The following is a 21,378-nucleotide window of genomic DNA, read 5'->3' as shown; positions in this document are numbered from 1 at the left end:
TGTGATGACATGCAGATATCTGAAGCCTTCATCTGCGCCACACTGTGCGTTTCAGTAATGCGACATAACAAGAGATGCAAGGCAGCACAGGAAGGCCTTTTAATGCCCGATTATGTGAATAGATGGGATACCCAGGCTTTGTAGCCAACTGCTCTTTCATAAAACAGAAATGTCACAGTATAATGTTCGCATAAAACACATTATGCGCCTGCCACCTGCAAATTTCCAACCAGCCAGCTCACCGCAGAATCTGCTTCAGCAGTCCTATCTTGCAGAATTTAAATATAGTTCAGCCATCATTTACCTCAACCAGGGGCCATTTCTTCAGAGAATACAAAGGCACAAAACCATAGACACACATTTCATCAAACATTAACTAGGGTTGGAAAAATTGCTTCCATTATTTCCACAATGCTGATCACACAAAGAATGCTTCTGCTTTCTTCTGTCTAAATGTGATGTAGAGTCTTAGTCATGGCACAATGCAGAGTTTCACAGAGCATGTGATGTTTATAGACCCTTCTTACAGGAACAGGAACAAAATAGATGGAGGGAGGGGAGATTGTTCATCACACAGGTCATCGTTCTACCACCAAAAGACAAATACAATAGTCAGATGTAACAGAATTCTCTCCAAGGGTTTGAAGATATCACATCCAAAAGAGTGGAACAGAAATTATGTCACATTGATCTCGACCTTTGATCACCAAAATAAATTCAGTTCATCCCTCAGTGCAAGACAGAGTTTCTCTCACCATGGCAGAGATATAGTCATAGATTGTATAAAACATGGACACGGTCTCTGTGACGTTGACCGCGCCATGTTGAATTGCTGACTCCTAACTTTTGATCAACCTAGACACAAGCAAAGAGGAGCCAGCCCCACGTGTACACTCAATTAACTTTTATTTTTGTTATACTTAAGCAAAGACTTCTTTTTTCAGTACCGGAGGTTGCTCCTTGAATGTATTAGTCATAAGAATAAGACAGATAAAATTACAGGAGTGTTTCTCTTAGGGGTTAGAAAAACATCTCTGCTTTATTTTTCTATAAATGTCAGAGGTGTTTTAAATGCCTCTGACAAGACAGGAAGACATTTTACAAAATGGCAAAGCTGTCTCTAAAGACGTACAAATACTTCTTGACATTTCTGTACAACAAATCAAAGCAACGTGTACATCAACACCATTCTACATCTGGTGTAAGCTATAACCAGCAGGCAGTGTTGGACATGTCCATATGTCGAGAAAGCTTTACTCTAGGCGGGGAAATCAGCAGACAGAGTTTGGTTGACTCTGCAGCTCAAACACAGCCACACACTTTCTAACAGTGAAGCTGAAGGTCAAAACAACAGCACAGCAAGAAGGAAAGTTTACAGTTACTTGTTAAACTTCCAAAAGTTGAACATAGTAAGCAAGTTTGGGCTGTTTTCCAAGTTGAATGACTCCAGCATATCAAGCCAATGAAATTTAAGAGCAGGAGGCATGTGAGTAGGGATGGGCAATGATTTTCTAATATTCGTTCACTTTGTAAAAATCAAAGAGTTACTTTGAATATTTTCTCATTTTAAAAGTACAATTTTTCATCATTTTTACCATAGCCAAGGGATGGGTGGATTCACATTTGAACCGATACGGTACTGATGCTCGGTACCTGGGAATCGGTATCGGTACTCATGTACACATTTTCGGTACTTATGTGTGTTTATGTGGTAACAAATGTTAATTTGTTAAATAATAAAATCTCTTTTTTTTTTTATTTAACGTATTAATTTAATTTAACATGAAGTGAACAGAAACAGGATTATTGCGGCTAATTGCTCTTTCGGGAGTTTATCAATGAACACATGTGAATGCCGGACGGGAAAAAGTCAGTTCTCTGTCTCTTTATAAGAACAGGACACACAACTTACTTGTTGGGCATTCAGGCACACAGGAACGGTTCTGAACAGGGCAGGTAGTTGGAGCGAGAGAGTCCGTCTCAACTTAATCCTCCTGCAGCTCTGCCTCGCGGTGAGTGCGCGCGCATGTCAGCTGCAGGCTCAGTTTGGTGTGCTCTGGCGCAGATGCAGAGAGCAGAGACATCCACCCGATCAGTCTCGAACTTTACCACAGGGCAAAAGTATGGAAAAATGCCTACTCTTCAACTCCCTCACAGTCACAAGGATGCTTTCAGGTACCAAAACATGGTACCGTTGGATTTTACGTGAATTGGTACTCGGTAGTACCTCCGGAATTTGGTCAGTACCTTTAAAAGTACAGAATTCGGTAACCATCCTTACCGGTGCCTGGTTGTAGTGGCGTAGAATTGCATATGGACCGTTGGGACGTGTCCCCACCAATCTCAAGCGATGGCTGAAATGTCCCCACCAATGTTAAGGTTGAAGGGGAAAAAAATGCACTTCATGCTTCATGCACAGCCTCCCAAATATGTCTTTGAGACCGGTCTGTTTTTTGGTTGGCTTACCAAACCAACCGACCAATGTAAAAATACGGTATTCCCACCAGACGGTGGCTATAGAGCGTCTTAAAGATGTTTTCTAACCGCATTAGCAAACAGAAGAAGAAGAATGCTAACTGCATTAAATAGCAAAAGCAGAAAACATTCGCAATGATTTTCTCAGTTTCTGAATCTCACACTACTACACACGTACTTCCAGAGACTGAGCATGGCCGTAAAATGTAAACACACACGCCACGCTGCGTCACAGAAACACCGGCGTAAAGATTGAGACAGACGCTGTCAGTGCCCGCTACCAGCAGCACCTCATCCTGCTGCTGGTTAATGCGCCTGCCACACAAACGGGCTGTTAATGGGAAAGTTGTGTGGGGATTGGGGATTATTCGACTAATCGGCAAATAGATGCCAATGATTATCGAATAGTATTTTGGCTTGAAATGCCCATCCCTACAAATGAGATGCTTTGGAACATCCCTCGTCTTAAAGCTGTCATTTAAGGTTTTATACTTATTTAATTATATTGGATTTCATTGCAACCAGCAACAAAGTGTTTGCATTGAAAAGTTTGAACAAAATGAAAGAGTGGAGTTTGCCTTCTTGTCTGAGAGGATATAGCTTATTCTGCACTGCAGTATGAGTAAGCCATGAGTCAAATAAGCTGCCACCGGGTCTTGATCACGCCCAGAGCAGCAGGAATACACGAATGCAAGAATATATTCCTTCCTCAGCCAACAATATGCCTCACCCTGTGCCGGGTTTAATAAGTCTGATTTCCACAACAAATTAAAGGTCAGTTTCTGTGAGCATGTCTTGAAGCTAGCTGTCAAGATAAGGGGGAAGGTGTGAGAAACGATGCCAAACATCAAAACAGCAAACCAATTAAGCATTCAGCCCACATGTCTGCTGTGACGAGCAATAGTCACTGGCATTATCAAATTTTGATAGCTCCGAGAGCTAATTGTGAGAAGCCATGTTTCCCATCCCATTAGCTTATCTCCTCTAAGAAGCAGAAGCAAAGTCATCAGGAAATTGCAGAGCAGAGAGACAGTATTTAATCAAAATGTATAAAGTTATCAATGCCAAAACATTGGCAGGCAATTCTTATTTATATCCATCCTAAGGCCACCATTAACCAGCAGAAAAATACACATCACAGGTTCATCATATCAAACATGAAAAAATATAATGTTGAAAATAAACAGAGAAAAACCACATGACAATGAAAACACAGCTACAGCTACACATCCTGAAATGTGTGATGTGTCAGTTTTCATAGCGTCATAGCTTTTAGCTCTGGCGTACAGACAGGAAGGTGAGACAATGTGAGCGAGGGAGGTAGAAACAGCACACAGCATGCAAACTCACACACAGAGCCAAAGACGTAGACCACATTAAATCAAATCAGCGGCTGTGATTTGCTTCAAATCAAAGGGAGGGCTGGAGTCGCAGTATGAAAGCAATAATGTAATGAGGCTGATGGAAGCTCTCTTCTCGTCAGCCCCCCCATTCATTTTCCCCCCGTCATCAGCTCCCCTTGTCTCTGTTGTGATTTACTTACGAGATCAATCTGACCTACCCAAGACACAGTGAGAGACATTTCCTGCAAATGTCAATGGGCAACAGACGGTTGGGAGCACAAAGGCCCCTTTTGTGTTAATTCACCTATTCCTCAGCTGTCGAAGCAATTAATGTTTAAAGGTTTAAGGTAAGACATTTGAGAATATGGCTCTTTCAGGAGAGCCGTGAATCACTCAAACATGCTGCACAGCTCTTTCATGTGTGGAGCATATTTCCAGAATGTTTGAGGAGGGGTGTGAAGGTACATGTATTCATACCAAACCATTTCAGTACAGATCTTTCAGTTCGATGCTGATTTGTACCAATCTGCAGGTCTGGTGATGCAAGCACTGCTAACGTCAGCCACAATTGGGAAACCAAATTGACATTGTTAACCCGTAGAAGCTGTGGTCTGGCTTGATCTGGAAGGCATCAAAGCTAATCAGGACAATGACTGCACATACAGTGGGGCAAAAAAGTATTTAGTCAGCCACTGATTTTGCAAGTTCTCCCACTTAGAAAGATGAGAGAGGTCTGTAATTTTCATCAGAGGTACACTTCAACTATGAGAGACAAAATAAGAAAATCAAGGAAATCACATTGTAGGATTTTTAAATAATTTATTTGTAAATGATGGTGGAAAATAAGTATTTGGTCAAAAACAAAAGTTCAACTCAATACTTTGTAACATAACCTTTGTTTGCAATGACAGAGGTCAAACGTTTCCTGTAAGTCTTCACCAGGTTTGCACACACTGTAGCTGGTATTTTGGCCCATTCCTCCATGCAGATCTCCTCCAGAGCAGTGATGTTTTGGGGCTGTCGCTTGGCAACATGGACTTCCAACTCCCTCCACAAATTTTTCTATGGGGTTAAGGTCTGGAGACTGGCTAGGCCACTCCAGGACCTTGAAATGCTTTTTACGGAGCCACTCCTTCGTTGCCCGAGTGGTGTGTTTGGGATCATTGTCATGCTGGAAGACCCAGCCACGTTCCATCTTCAATGCTCTCACTGATGGAAGGAGGTTTTGGCTTAAAATCTCACGACACATGGCCCCGTTCATTCTTCCCTTAACACGGATCAGTCGTCCTGTCCCCTTTGCGGAAAAACAGCCCCAAAGCATGAGGTTTCCACCCCCATGCTGCACAGTAGGTATGGTGTTCTTGGGATGCAACTCAGCATTCTTCTTCCTTCAAACACGACGAGTTGAGTTTTTACCAAAAAGTTCTATTTACATCTGACCACATGATATTCTCCCAATCCTCTTCTAGATCATCCATATGCTCTCTGGCAAACTTCAGACGGGCCTGGACATGTACTGGCTTAAACAGGGGGACACGCCTGGCGCTGCAGGATTTGAGTCCCTCTCGGCGTAGTGTGTTACTGATGGTAGCCTTTGTTACTTTGGTCCCAGCTCTCTGCAGGTCATTCATCAGGTCCCTCAGTCTAGTTCTGGGATTTTTGCTCACCGTTCTCATGATCATTTTGACCCCACGGGATGAGATCTTGCGTGGGGCCCCAGATCGAGGGAGATTATCAATGGTCTTGTATGTCTTCCATTTTCTTACAATTGCTCCCACAGTTGATTTATTCACACCAACCTGCTTGCCTATTGTAGATTCACTCTTCCCAGCTTGGTGTAGGTCCACAATTTTCTTCCTGGTGTCCTTGGACAGCTCTTTGGTCTTGGCCATGGTTGAGTTTGGAGTCTGACTGTTTGAGGCTGTGGACAGGTGTCTTTTATACAGATAACCAGTTCAAACAGGTGCCATTAATACAGGTAACGAGTGGAGGACAGAGGAGCTTCTTAAAGAAGAAGTTACAGGTCTGTGAGAGCCAGAAATCTTGCTTGTTTGTGGGTGACCAAATACTTATTTTCCACCATAATTTACAAATAAATTCTTTAAAAATCCTACAATGTGATTTCCTGGATTTTCTCTCATCTTTCTAAGTAGGAGAACTTGCAAAAAGAGTGGCTTACTAAATACTTTTTTGCCCCACTGTATACGCTTCATCCTAACTTTGCTGAAGGGTCCAGAGGTTAACTGACTCAGTATTGAAAAGTAAGGCACAACAGCGTAGCACAGTGAAATCTGGCAAAAACCAAGTTCAGAATCATCAAGACAAAGAATACAAGTTCAACCAACAGAAATGGAAGGACTTAAAAAGTTGGATCAGTGCATCCCTAATACAGACGGAAACACACGCATCAAATGACTGAGGACATTAAACTTCACTTCATGGAGGAGTATGTTGAGTGTGTGGTTGTTACTACACGCCTGGAATTCAGTGACAACCAAGTCTTTCATGACAATAATACGTCATTATTAAAGAATAAAAGAGCTTGTAACGTGCTCCAGGCGAGTACTGGAGGAAAGACACACTGCTGGAAAACTTGGCAGCACAACTACAAGGCGCTGTTAGCAGATGGGGACTGGATAACAGGGTCATATCCTGTGTCCACAACAACATAAGCGACATGGTGCTGGCAAACAATGACCTGCTATAATGGGAGTCTGTGCCTTGTTTTGCTTACTCTGTACAATTAGTCTTACATGAATCATGATGGACTGCGGGCAAGGGCTGTGAGCCAGCTGATTGCTGCATGCACCAGACTGGTGGGCTATTTCCGCCAAAGTATTGTGGCTACTGAAGAAAAAACATGAGCAGCAAGGCCTACAGACTCAGATTTATTCAGCTCTGCAGGACAGCTGGAGCTCTGAGTAACATACTAGGACTTTGGAGTTGTTGACTGGCGATTAGATCTCTGCTGCCTGTGTTAGACTCTCTTAAGAGTGCCACCACTGCTCTGTGTTGCAAGACAGGTTGGTGTCTGTGGTGCCTCCTATCACCATGAGTTTGCTGGTCAGATACATTTTATGAGATCATTTCTAGTGAGGGCAAAGAGCTGTCAGATGTTATTTTGCTTTACATGGTAAATAGTACACATGCACAAGATTGTTCTGAAGGAATCTTTTAATGTTTCAGTGCATGTCCAGAGAGAATCTCTGACTGACTCAGACACTTTCTTCCATTTACTTATTTATGCAAAGCTGCTGAACTTGGCAGCAGATCCCAGCAAAGTGGCCACACTGGAGAGACGAATGTGCCCGACAGATACAGACAAAGCTGGAAGTGTGCTCATCCTTGCCTCTGCTCTCGATCGCCGCCACAAGCACCCCAGCTTCCTTGAGTTGGACATGCAGCGAGCAATTAGAGAAAATCTTGCTGTGGAGTATCATGGCCTCACAGCAGATGATCGAGAGGACGCTGAAAATAAAGACTACAACCCAACTGAGAACCAACACAACAGAAAAGCTGCTGGATTTCTGCGTTTGGTGATGCTATGGTGAGAACCTCAGCATCAAGGTGATTTGGAGAGCTGCTGGATGGAACCTGTAACCCAATCACTGAAGATCTACTGGTGTAGTGGAGCAGGAAGAAGCAGAGAAACTGTGCAGCAGTTGCTATCTCTATGTGCCTGCGTTATCTGTGCCAACCTTATCTGAGAGGGTTTTCCTTTAACTGTTGGATTTAATGTTAATAGACTGAGGTATTGACTTTTACCAGACCATAATGACAAGTCAATGATTGGAACCAAAGTGTTTTGTCAGTCAGGTAATTGCCACGTGTGTGCACTGGCTGTTAAATGTTGATTGATAAGAGCATGCTGTTATAATTGGCTTCAAACTATTACTGCCACACTATTTCTATTAGCGGTACAGCTACAGGAGTAAATGCATGTCTACCTGTGCAGAGCTAATATTGGACTACATTTTAAGATGCTGGTTTATTGACCAAGCTCTTGCAGGGTTCCCACTCTTTTCCAGAGATCATTTTCCAGGACATTTCAAGGACATTTTCAGTGATGATCAAGCTGGTATGACAGTCTAAATTGAGTTCCTAATTTAGTTCCTAAATAGTCTAATATGTTCCTCTCAGTGGAAGTCTACATTGAAAGACGTGCAGTCTATATCCATCAAATCATCTCTTACATGCTTAAAAATGATGGCAAATTGATTATAGAATAATGCAACCACAGATGTACAGCACTTTATTAGTGCAACCAAGCAACAATGATGGACAACTCTCATCTCAGCTTTCTCTTTTCTCAAAATATATATAATTAGCTAAGTAAAAAACAAAAGAGCCAGCAAAGGAATCTGGAAGCTGCCTTACTGGAATAAATAAATAATGATAATGATCAGAGGATCAGTGCATAAATTGACCTAAATAGATCTGAATGACAAAAATGGCCACAAATGTTTAATGGGGATGAGTTTTTTCTATCCTTGTCAGGTCGCACACAATCATGTTGGAATAATTTTCCAGAACAATCTGTGATTTTCCAGGACATTTTACTTTTTCTCCCATTTTACAGGTGTTTTTCAGTACTGGAAAACTGGTCAACTGTTTTCCAGGTTTTCCAGGTATTCCAGGATGCGTGGGAACCCTGCATTGACAAACTGCATGTGCAAATGTTGTACACACTTATGATGAAATATACAGTCAAACTACCTGTGGCCATAGCTACGTGGGGGTTACTTTTTGGACACGTCTGTTTCAACTTAAGTATATAAGGTTTGATGTGACTGATGCATTATTGGTAATAGGTTGAGATTACTCTGGTTTTCGTTGAGAGCTCTTGCCACTCTGATGTTCAGCAGGCTTCTTTTTCTCTTGCAAAGAACAGCAGAATCTATGAAAAGAGATTGCTTGTGTCTCTGAGGGCAGATTCCATAAATATTATTACAGAGAATTCCCAGAGGTTTGGCTGTGGACTGACACGAAGGCCATGTTCAACGTCTCACAAAGTTCAAAAAGTATTTATATATCAAAACACTTTTTTATGCCAGTATGCAGTGTGTTGGATTATCTGTATTTTGTTCCTTTCAAACTTTATTAATTTAACTGTGCCTCAGTGTGTGATAACAAGACCTCCAACAGAACACAATGTGGTTAATTAATGGTTATGTTAAAAGCAGTGGGAACAAATGACACCCACTATATCACCCACTGAGGATCTTTTTCATCAGGCACAAGTGCAGGCTTGAATGCATGATCAATTTTAAAACGTATCAGCACTGACCGATCTGTTGTTTCCCATGGTTGGCTTCTGCTGCCTACCTTTGTGCTGTTAATACCCTTGACAGCTGAGGTTGCCACCCAGCATTTTTCAGCTGTGACCATGTTTGCAGCCGACCTTTCAAAGTGAAACTGCAGGCAGGTAGGTGAGCAGATCTCTCTTCTCATCTTGCATGTTTTTAAGCTCCATGAGATCATAACACTAAAATCATATTACCACCTCAGGGGATGAGCAGTGTCTTAAAGAGGCCGTAAAACGCTGATCCTGTTTAGACACCTTTAGGCACAACTTCAGGAAGTGTTTTGCAGAAAGTCATTTCCATCCTGTAATATGCCATCCAAGGAGCAAGGCCAATAAGACTGTTCATTTATCACTCTGAAAGTTTTCATTAGGGCCAGCACCCTGTTTCGTTCACTTATTTGGCAGATTTATTTACCCTTGACTCATTTGGCTTTAAAAGGGAGCAGGTCCAACTGCTGTAAATAGTCTGTCCAGACAGGAAAATGCCCAAGCTGCAGGCTCATTTAATTTTGTCTTAGGTTTAATGCAAAGTTTCTTGAGTCCAATTTTACATAAGTGGACATGATTGCATTAAACTAAACTCTAAAGCCTGTGAGTGAAATACCAGGCTGTGGTGGGTCTCCACTTTCCTGAGGTCCCAAACTGACTTTAGAATCATCAGCAAACTGCAGAGAGCCTGTTCACCAATCTATAAAAATACATATTTGAAAATGCATCATCAGCTCCCTCGTGATGGACATCCTGTGGCTTGTTAAGCACAGCAGCTGTCATTTTTGTTTTTCTTAATCAAGCACAGGCCTACAACAACATACAGGATGCGTGTCTGTCGACCACACCATCAAATGTTGTCATATTACTAATCAGATAAAAACTAGTCATTCATATTTTTGTTATTGGTCTTGGTCGTACCATGCAGGATGGAAACCCACTCCAACCTATTCCATCGCTTTCCCCAAAAAGAAGCTGTAGCTATACTTTGGGAGGGAGTTTGAGCCCTCTTTCAGATGGCTCCAGTGTTGCCAACTCCTCAGTGAGGAAAGTACACTTGAGGTCAAAATTATTAGCCCCCCAGGAATTCTGGAACATTTTCCTTAAATCCTGCCCAATGTTTGAATCATTGATAAACCTTAACATAAGCAAACATTCACCAGTGTTCTTTAGTAGCTTTGGTACATTTTGGAATGTAAAATACATTTTTAGGATAACTTTATATCAAATATAATGAAAAATGGGGTGGTCGAAATTATTAGCCCCCCTGTGAATTTTTGATTTTAAAAGACACCTGAGCAGTCAGCTGGTTTCCTAACAACACTTGTCGGTCAATTGGCTTCCTAACAACACCTTAGCATTCAAACAGCATTGAGATTTACTTGAGGGACTCCAAACAGGGCACTTGAACACGTTATTGAGAGAGACTACTCTTACTAACCATGCCAAAGACGAAGGAAATCAGTCTTGAGCTCAGAAAGAAGATAATGGAGGCTCATAATAAGGGGGAGGCTATACTGTCATTCCCAGGCATTTTACAGTGTCTAGAACAGCTGTGCGTTGCATCATTGCAAAGTACAAGGAGACAAACTCTGTTGGAAACAAACCTAGGCGTGGTAGAAAGTGCAAGATTTCAAGAACTTTGGAGAGGAAAGTAGTTGAAGGTGTCAGCAAGAAGCCCCGGACATCTGCCAAGATAATTGTTGCTGACCTGACCTCCTCTGGAGTTGATGTTTGAAGGAACACAGTTGTGAGGGATCTTCATCATAGTGGGCTTCAGGACCATCGTCCCAGAAGAACCCCTTTACTCAAAGAGCGGCACATCAGAGCCAAACTGAGGTTTGCCCATCAACATTTGAAAGGTAAAGATGAGTTTTGGAAGTCCATCCTTTGATCTGATGGAACTTTTTGGGCACATGGATGTTGTTCATGTTTGGCCAAGAAAGGGAGAGTCCTTCAACACTAAGAACACCGTTCTCAAAGTTAAACATGGTGGAGGGAGCATCTTACTGTGGGGCTGTTTTGCAGCCTCAGGCACAGGCAGCCTTGTTTGGGTGCATGACATCATGAAAAAAGAAAGTTATGTTGACATTTTGAGGGATAATGTGAGGAACTCTGCTCTTGGTCTAGGCTTTGGTCGGCGCTGGGTCTTCCAACAAGACAATGATCCAAAGCTTATGTCAAAATTGGTCAAACAGTTCTTAAAGGACACCAAAACCAAGGTCCTGGAGTGGCCTGCACAGAGCCCAGATCTCAATCCTGTTGAGAATCTGTGGCGGGTGCTCAAAGTGAATGTCCATGCTCAGAAACCATGTATTTTGAACCAGCTGGAACAATTTGCATTGGAAGAATGGGCCAAAATCCCTCCAGAGACATGTGTCAACCTTGTAGAGAACTACTTTAAGAGGTTGTTGTCAGGTGTGGCTCAGAACGGGCGCACTATTGACTACTTACGGCCAGGGGGCTAATAATTTTGGATGTGCCATTTTTATCTTTTCTTGTTTCAATTCATTGCATCAATAAAATATCCAAGTCAAACATAGTGAACATTTGTCTTTGTTATTTTGGAAACACATAAACTATAAACACTTGTTTTTAATGGTCATTTTCATGGAGAAATCAAGGGTTTTATCTAATTTCGCAGTGGGGCTAATAATTTTGACCTCAACTGTACCTATTGGCTGTCCTAAAAGTCTCTATAAGTCGCTAAATGACATCATTGCCTAATTCGCATAATCTGAATTGTAATAGATGCTGCAGGAGAGAGACAAAATGAGGTTAAAAAACACCCTAAATATGGTTTTAACTACACTTAAGAGCCTAAAAATCCAGGTAAAACATTTAATTTTTCAACAATATTATTTTCAAATATTTATTGTATACAATCTACATTAAATATCTAACAATCTGTCAGACTAAAAAAAGAGGAGCTCGACCAAGAAGGATTCTACCTCCTGTTAAGCTGGGTATACAAACTGGTACATTTTTTTAAGAAACATCCTGGCTGATTATGGAACAAGATTTTATTCATGAACTCCTCCTGGTGTATTTCATCTTATTATAAATGTACAGCGTTTTGACATGTTGTTTTGTCATTTACCAGGTGAGGAAACAGAGAACCATTCTAGTCCCTGAACTGTAAATGCCTTAAGGCCTGAGCAACTGGACATTAAAAAACTGGAGTGCTATAAGCCCATCCCTCCCTCTCAACTCCCACTTCTGACACAAAAAAAGCTTCTGTGCTGGAGCCTTTGGCCCCGAAACCTCCAACAGTTCCTAAGACTAATAAAAGAGGAGCTCGACCAAGGAGGTTTGTGCAAGAAGTAGAAATGGAGATCTGAAATATTAACATGTGTCTCATATTGTGTATATAATGAAGTGTAAATAAATATATCATCAGCATATTTTTTGTGTTAAAGGAGTGTTTGAGAAATGCTTTTTGTGTTGGTTTTAAAATAAACTTTAATGCTGAGTATAGCATGATTGTGGTATCAGAAAAGGTGAAGCCTCCTGGGTCAATGATTGATTATTAACTTTGGTCCCTTTGTTCGAAATCTTTAGGACACATTGTCATATCTAAAATTTAATGAGCAGAGCATGACATGCATGACCACATACAGCATGCATACAGGACTGTGAGGAATATGAAGGAGCACAGTAGTTTTGTTGAACATGTGTACACATGACTCAGGGTTTCATTTATGATTGGTTAGAATATTAATTTGGTAATAAATATCCAAGTTAACCCTGCCTTCTTTATTCTAGCATTAGAATGGTATCAAAAACTTAACCAATAATACTTCAAAAACTGATTAAATTTCAGTTCTAATATTTTAAATAAATATATAATAGTATGTAAATGTTGCTATAAATATCATAGGTAGAACTTTTTTGTTGATTTGGGTTACCATAGGTTTTAAAGCACATTTTTAACCACTGTGCTTAACAAAACTAATTTGAATTTTGAATGCAAAGTAAGTCTTTTATGAAAGGATTTACTAAAGAAAGTCAAAGAATTATCATTGTCATCTTAAACATCAAAGAAGTAAATGTAAAATATACATTTTTAGTGCTTGTGATTTATAAAATATTTAATAAATATTTCCTCCCTGTGCGTCTTAACTTACTTCAAGAATGACACGTCAGAAGCTCCATTAGCGCTGAAAAGGAGGCTCAATTTAACAGAACAATAACAGTCTCATGCAAGAAAAAGCAGGACAAAAGAAACAGGGCAGGGGTATGGAGAACAGGCAGTCACATGCACAGAGCCAACGCTCCCTCAGCTGTCTCATTTGCAAAAGGGTGTGATTAATTAAGATGTATAATAAATGCTGAGAGGATTAATTCAATCACTGTGATGTGAGACCGAAGGCCTTGACATTCGTGGGAGTCAACACCTTGGCCGAGCAAGACAGAAATATCAATTATCTCCACTGTGGCAAGTCATTCATTTTAGCCCATAAGAAGGATTTGGTTCTGACAAAGACGGGATGATGATAAGAAAAGTGAGTTAGTGATAAGCTACTGTGTAATCTTCCTGCTCAGTTTTGATTCCAGAGGTAGCAATAGTCATCATGGATTAAAAGCTGTTTGATGTTTCCGGCTGAGTATGAGGCTGAAGTCACTTTAGCTTTCCAGCGATCTGACAACAAATGGCTCTGGGAGGAAAGATGACTCATTGTAATAGAGTTTTCCGTGACAGTGAGGGACGAGGCACATGGGCTGATTGTAATGATGTTATCGGTCTCTGTGTGATCTTGCTCTGGTAGATACGAGTGTCTGCCGAGCCCTATGAAGCCGGGCAGAGAGTGGTAAACATGTCCTCTGTCAACATTAAAGGCAACATCCTGATTTCCTTAAAGGGGAAACGGCCTTTTTTTTTTAAACCCTGACCTTAATTTCACATTTTTCCAGTTCTCAAGGAGTGAAAGTTGCAACAAGTTTTTAAACTAGCCACAGAGTAGACTGCAGAGTCCCCAACAGACACAACACTAGAGTTGTTGGTCAACAGCTGCCTTCCTCTGTTTGGTGTTTTTGATGCAAGTTGATGGTCAACATGAAAAGTGTGTAACACGTAATAACACCAGATAACTGTAAGGCAGCAATAGAACAGCAACACCCATTTTCTCAGGTTAAAATAACTTTTTTGTTTGCTTTTTTTCAGAGAGAGGTGTCTTTGGAGAGAGCGATAGAATTGATAGCTTCTGGTTTTGAAAAGTCTCAAAGATCTCTGTAGCCACTCTTTTAAACACACTGTTGGGCACCTAGAAAAACAATCTGAGTCTGTCTAGGAGACAAAGCAGACCCTGTTAGTGAACATACTTTGATGAGCTGCATTTGCCTCCTAGGAGCTCAGTCCAGTTCTCACAGTTTCTCTGACAACTGCAGGCTGAAGCAATTCCAAATGTGTTTTACCTTTCAGTAGGGATGGGGATCCAAACTCAGTTCTAGTGGAGATCTGATTCTGCATTATGCAAAACCCCAAAACAATAACATTTGAGCTCAGCCATTCTGCTATTGAGTCTCATGGGTCCTAAGATGAAATGATTTTCTGTTTATTCATTTAAACCTTTATTTATACAAGGTACCAAAGGCTAGAACAAAGACACACGGTGAGGCAGCTTTTTATCATCATGTCCTACGTCAGTGGAACACTCTACCTGAAGATCTGAGGGCTGCACAGAGCGTCAACATTTTTAAAAGCAAACTCCAGGCCAACCTCTTTAGTCTCGCTTTTAACTGAGTTTTATTCTTGTAACAGTTTTATTTCACCTTACTGTATTTATTCATACATTTATTCATTTATTCATCTATTTATTTATTTATTTATTTATTTATTTATTTATTTATTTATTATCTAGTTCAAATTCTAGTCACTTTTTATTTATTTTATTTATTTGTTTTTAGAATAGCATCTTACTTTCTTTTAATGGTTTAATATTTTAGTGTTTTATTATCTTAGAAATGTATTTTATTTTGGTGAGTTTAATTTCCTGTGTTGAGTTTTAACATCTTACTTTACCTCTAGTGTTTCCTCATTGAGATATAATTAGAGTGTTTCCTCAGTTTGTTCAGGAACTTCATTTTTTATTTATTTATATTATCTTCATTGATATTATTATTATTATTATTATTATTATTATTATTGCATATATTATGTTCTTAACCTTAGGATTGTGGGGTGGGTTTGGAGTTGGAACTGGGGTTGGGAATAGGAAGGGGGGGCACTTTTATTTTTATTTTTATATACATCTTTCTTTTTTTTAAATGTATTCTATTTCAAGCTGTTTTTATCTACAGCACTTTTTGTTACAATGTCATTGTATGAACAGCGCTTTATAAAAAAAGTCTGATAAATAAAGTCTGAAGTTATCTCATTGAAACACGGGGTCTCTTTTTAAAGAGATTCCTAGTCTTTGTCATATCTCCAGTTGAATTACATCATTTAAATAAACCATTGATGCACAAACGTACATTAACGGTCCAATAAAGTTTTTGAATAACATGGCATTGCCAGCCGTCAGGTGTTGAACTACATAAAGAATATCTTTAGTTGTCAGTTGCTTACTATGATTGCGGAAATGTATGCTGCAACACCATTTCTTGCAAGGGGGTAACACAACATCTACGGCCAAGCACATCAGAACTGTGCATTCAATGAAACCAAAATGAGCCCGACATGTTGAATGAACTCTGTGAACTCAGGCTGCTGATGCTACTGTGAGACATCATCATCCTCCACTCAGATAAGCTGTGGGCAAGCATACCCAAACTTTGTAGGATGTCCCATTAATTATGACTATTGGGCAAAGGTAAATACATTATCATAAAAATATCAATACCTTTTCTGTTAAAAACATATCTTCATCTTGTCTTTTCACTGAATAACAGAAAATAAGTAGTAATAATAAAACTGATGATTGTTGGATTGGGGGCATGCTGGTTTCAATCAGCTGGTAGAGAAGGAGCCCCATGTATAGAGGCTATGGTTCACATTGTACAGGTCTGTATTCCGGTTCTGTAAAGACTTTGTACAAGACATCACCCTTTCCCTCCCCACATTACTGTCCCCTCTCTCTCTCTCTCTCTCTCTCTCTCTCTCTCTCTCTCTCTCTCTCTCTCTCTCTCTCTCTCTCTCTCTCTCTCTCTCTCTCTCTCGCTCTCTCGCTCTCTCTCTCGCTCTCTCTCTCGCTCTCAAAATCTAGAAACAGAAGAAAAGATATTGGATCTCAAATATGTGAAAACAGTGGAATCAACCTTTAAAAGTCCACCTCACATCCTCACAGGATAAGATGGAATCTTTTCTCAGTATTAATCAGTATGTGGTTGCTGTTACTGTACTCAGTGTTTTCACAGACACATCTACAGACGAGAGGACGAGGCACGAACAGAGTCAGGGATCAATAATTAACACAGACAAGCTGATCACTTCTGTAAGTCTGTGCTGTAAATACAAAAGGCAGCTTCATTCTGGCTAACTTCTATGTCAACAAAACACTTCTTGTTAACCTTTTAAAACAAACATCCTGCAAATCAATAACAGAATAAGTCACATTTCAGCCCCACATGGTCTAAGAAAAACAAAAGTCATACATGTCAGCCAGGTGAGTGCAGATCCTATAAATGAATTGCCCTTCTTGGGATCAATAAAGTTGTCTGAATCTGAATCTGAAGATCCGGCATATAGTTCTTTGTTTTTGTTTGTGAATGGTGATTTATCACGATGTCTTGTCCTGACAGTTTTTAAGTAAACACTGATTATAACAAGAAAAATAGCAAAACCTTTCATTTGAATAGCCATAAATTAAAATAACTGCAGTGAAGAATCAGTAATCAAAACAGACTTTTTTGATCAAAACACTCGTGAGCGTTTTGACTTTTCATCTTTGCTCTAAATATCAGGCTTATTAACTTTTGGGCGAAAAACATGCCGAGGTTCCTCAGCTTACAGGCATCATCTGATTCATCCCAGCAGGTGAGTGATCATGCTCCACACCACCGCTAACCGATTAACTCCAGGCCAGAGTCTGTCTGCACATGTGCCAGCTGAGTGTGCTGAGACACTGAACCCTCTGAACCTGTTGCAAGTTATTTGCATCAAGCCCAGAGCGCCTCTTCAAAGGGTCATAGCTTGGGCAGCCTGAACATGAGATGCCATACAAATGATAGTGGAGCTCAGGCATAGTCTCTTCTACTTTGGAGAACTGGCCCATGAAAAAATATGAATCAAATGAGGTACTGATTCGTAATGATTAGGGCTGTCCAAGCAATTGCATCGTTATTGCAGTATCAGCACACAGCACAAAAACCCAAGACTCCAGGGGTATTGTTTTTTTTAATTCTTGCAGGGATCTGGATCATATCTGGATCATATATGGAGATGTATTAATGTGCTTTATATCAGGACAGACACCCAGCAGGATCCCTCTCATATAGTAAAGTGTGTCAAGATGTTACAAACTGATTTAATAAAATATCCAAATATGTCCCCATGACTTATCATGAAATATATGGACTTGGTGTTTGACAGGAGTATTACCAGATCTATGATATATCATCACTCTTTGTTATTCAGCATAAATAATACTGAGCTGACATCCAAAATGTGATGAGTGGCGCATCAGTCATATCTGAAAAATAACTTCACATTCAAATAGTACATGCCACAAACGTCAGAATTCATGAAACCATGCTTTCTCACTCATCATTCTACCTGTTGGAGGGAAGCCTATTATAGCCATGCTTTCAGGTAGAGCTGGGCAATATTGAAAAATATGTGATCATGATAAAATATTTCATATCAGACGATATATATCAAATCATTATTTCATTAAAATTCAAAAGCAGATTTTTGCTCCTGAGTGAAAATTGAAGACACCAGACAGTTTGTTAGTTTGTATCTGGATTTAGTTTTCTCATAAACTGCATGAATCCATCATTTCTGAAAGTAACAAGTAAGATGTGTAAGTTTTCTTCCGTGTTGCTGCCTCTTGTTTCAGCTGTGTTGAATATTCTGGTCCAAATGTCTTTAAGCCCCTCCTACCTCTCACCCTGTGACATGATTGGCTGTTTAATGCTGTCTTCTTCTTCTGTCTAATGTTGGGTGGCAACTAGCGTTTCAGGCTCATTAGCATCCCTCCCTTTCCAGTGGTTGGAGGTTGTAATTACAGGTTTAAATATATTGAACTTTTATTGAACATTTGTCATATTATTGCCCAGCCCTACTTTCAGATTACTCTCATGCAGTCAGATGGAGCTCAAGCTAGCTATCTGCTACTCTCACATTAATGTGTGCTGCTAATGTCAGAGAAAGAATGCTTTGGGATGCATTTTGCAGTCAGGAGAAACAAGCTGCAAACACAGGTTTTGTGTAAAACACAAAGAAAAGGAGATGGAACCAAAATACTGAGTTAAAGCTGAGATGCTCTCTTCTTGTTTATTGTTGATTTTCATTTCCTTGGCGCAATATTGAACAATGTTATCGCACATTGCATATTCTTCTCATACCATGCAGGCCTATCCATGATTACAAAGTTCAAATACAAACTAATAGCAGCTGATGCAACATCACTTTTCATGCTACTGTGACAAATATGCTGAGACATTTAGGATTATAACTTAGTGTAACTTTAGGACAGCATTATCCTTCCATTTTACTCTGCCAAAAAGGGCAAACAAGGAGAGTTACAAGGATGTACATCAGCTCATTGTGAAGTTCAATTTTAGGGGTGCCTTTACAGCTGAGGCACAGAAAGTCCAGTTAAAATGGTCATTACATCCTTTAAAGACTGGCATACATCCAATCTTAGTCATTTCCAAAGCTGTCAGAACCTTGACACAATAGATTAAAAAAAATTCTAATTGTAGAAAATGATTAACATGCAGCTGTAACATTTAATCCTGATGACAGGTTAAATAATGGCAGCTAATATCAAAATAAGATGTCTATACATGGCGTGTGATGGCCAAGGAGGGAAAACTGATGAAAACTGGCAAATCGTTCAGAGGGTTAGCAATCACTCCACACCGCGGGGACCTGAAATAGACTATGTGTCAATTTCCACTGAGTTCTTGTCTCATGTTGTTCAAAATAATGAGTCCTGTGAAAACTAAATCTATATTTTTTTCCTCAAGCAGCGGTGACTCATGAGCATTTTGCTTGAGATTATCATTGCTTTGCAGTGCCTCGATTCAAATTTTAGGCTCGGGGACACAATTCAGCCATATCTGTTATTATAATAAATCAAAATGCACCTTTAAGTATCGCAGTTAGAGACTATTGACGACGGTCAATTAATGTTTGCCGCAAGCAAAAGACTCCAATCCAATAAAACACAAAGTGGCAACCAGGGCTGTTTAAGCTGAATAATGGCTGTCATATAATTGACATGCCCTTTGATTTAACTCTGCTGGAAGTTAGATCTCCATGACCACCTTCTTTTAGTCCTGGCAGCCGACTAGCAATATGAAAAACTGCTGTCCTGAATTGCAATTTGTAGAAGCCTCAGGGCTAATTCATGATGATTTTCGCAGAATACAATATGAGGCACTTGGAGAGCAGCTATTCAATTACTGCTTCCAGGAGCTGGAAAGCATCCAGAGCTTGTTCAGTGGATGTTACGCCACCGCCACCGACCTGCTAAAAGGCAGACCGGAGATTTAACATGTACATTTGTGAAACAATGTTTATTGCTGACTTCAACAAGTCTCTGAAAAGCTCTATTTCCCAACCCTGCAACACGGTGACTTCTCAGCCATGAAATGAGAACTGTGACACAAACAGAAGTACTACACAGTGAGATGAGTGTAATGAGTGTTTTCATTATACAGTTATTAATATTCGTATAATATGATGAGAATCAAAGCCATCCTCAAGTGGCACACAAATACAAATGATTATGTGGAGAGAGTATATTGAGCAGGATGACTGCCATTTAATAGACCACAGCTCATTTTGAGGTGTCACTCCTTTCAATGTGCCTCTCCTGGCTGGGAAAACAATACAAGTGATGCTCTCTCTCTCACACACACACACACACACACACACACACACACACATTCATAGTCCACATGGAGGCTGAACACAGAGAATCTGAGCTTTATTTTCATTAAACTCTGAAATAATCTAGATATTCAGTTTTCCACTGTCTGATGATTGTGAATGTTTGAAGTTTAAAGAACACCTTGGACATGCTCTCTCGTTAACAGGTAGTGTAATAAGTAGAGGATTCCCTGTGCTCCTTCATCATTAACTCGAATGACACAAAACAACATTCAACATGAAGTGACAGCGCCAGTCTCTGCAACCAAACACGACCTGTCGAAGGACAACAAATCACATCCGATACGTGTTCAGATGAAAGCGTGTTTCTTCTCAAAAGTGTCAACTGTTTGGGATTTGAGATCAGCTCGACCAAAACACTGAGGCAAACTCGAGACGTTAGCTCAGTCCACCTTGCACGGACTTGCGCAACAAAGTTTCCCGTCAGGTCAAGAGTGTTTCAAAACGCGCACTCAAACACATCACATTCTGCAAGTGAACGCAACATGAAACATGTGCAGAGCAGTCAGCAGCTACGGTGTCAACTTCGTCTTTATACGGCAGACAACATATCGCACAGGCTAATGCACAGCACAACACACACACACACGGTGGTTTCCAGCAGTCGACAAACTCGACAGCAAAGTCCACTCAACAGAGCCGATACCTCATCCTCACAGATAGGGAGCAGGAAAAACATCAGACTGCATGAACTTACACAGGAGGAAGGAGTCCGAACAGTCCCGTAGTAAAAAATAAAGCCCACGGTCCTCGGAGCTCCACAGTCAGTGCTCCACATCCAGCAGTCTCTCTCCCTCTCCTCCTCCTCCTCCTCAGCTCCGCCGCTACAGCTGCTGGAGAAGTTTGCTGACGTCAACAAGCCCTCGCGCTCAGCCGGCACAGCTCTGTGGTCACAACTTGAATAATACATGTTAGAGGAGGGGAAGGACGAGACCGGAACGAATCGGGGTGGCAGGGTCCACACTGGGGACAATACCTTTTCACTACAATGGATATATTCATAAACTTAAAAACACAAAATGAAAAAATAAAAAGAAAGTGCTTCAGCTGAGAAAAGACATACTAGACAAGGCATCAGGAATATATGAAACACACATCAAATAGGCCTAGAGCTCTGTGAACTGCTTTTTGCATTGTAGGAGAAAGCTATGAAGCCCCTTAGACATATACAGAAAAATAAATAAAAAATTTAAATTAAAAAAAAA

General features: G+C 40.4%; 1 protein-coding gene across 2 annotated transcripts in view; it reads right to left on the bottom strand.

The window, feature by feature from the left end:
• Window positions 1–21,030, bottom strand: part of gulp1a (GULP PTB domain containing engulfment adaptor 1a) — a 125,293-nt gene extending 104,263 nt beyond the window's left edge. Inside the window, exon 1 of one of the 2 annotated variants that reach the window (XM_034693455.1) lies at window positions 20,871–21,030. The gene's annotated coding sequence lies outside the window, so the exon portion shown is untranslated. The remainder of the gene's footprint in view (window positions 1–20,870) is intronic. The other variant, XM_034693461.1, reaches the window with a different exon arrangement.
• Window positions 21,031–21,378: the final 348 nt, after the last annotated feature.

This window comes from Notolabrus celidotus, chromosome 10 (genome assembly GCF_009762535.1).
Source record: "Notolabrus celidotus isolate fNotCel1 chromosome 10, fNotCel1.pri, whole genome shotgun sequence".
Classification (NCBI taxonomy): Eukaryota; Metazoa; Chordata; class Actinopteri; order Labriformes; family Labridae; genus Notolabrus; species Notolabrus celidotus.
The sequence above is the reverse complement of the archived record's forward strand: the minus strand, read 5'-3'. Positions and strand labels throughout refer to the sequence as shown.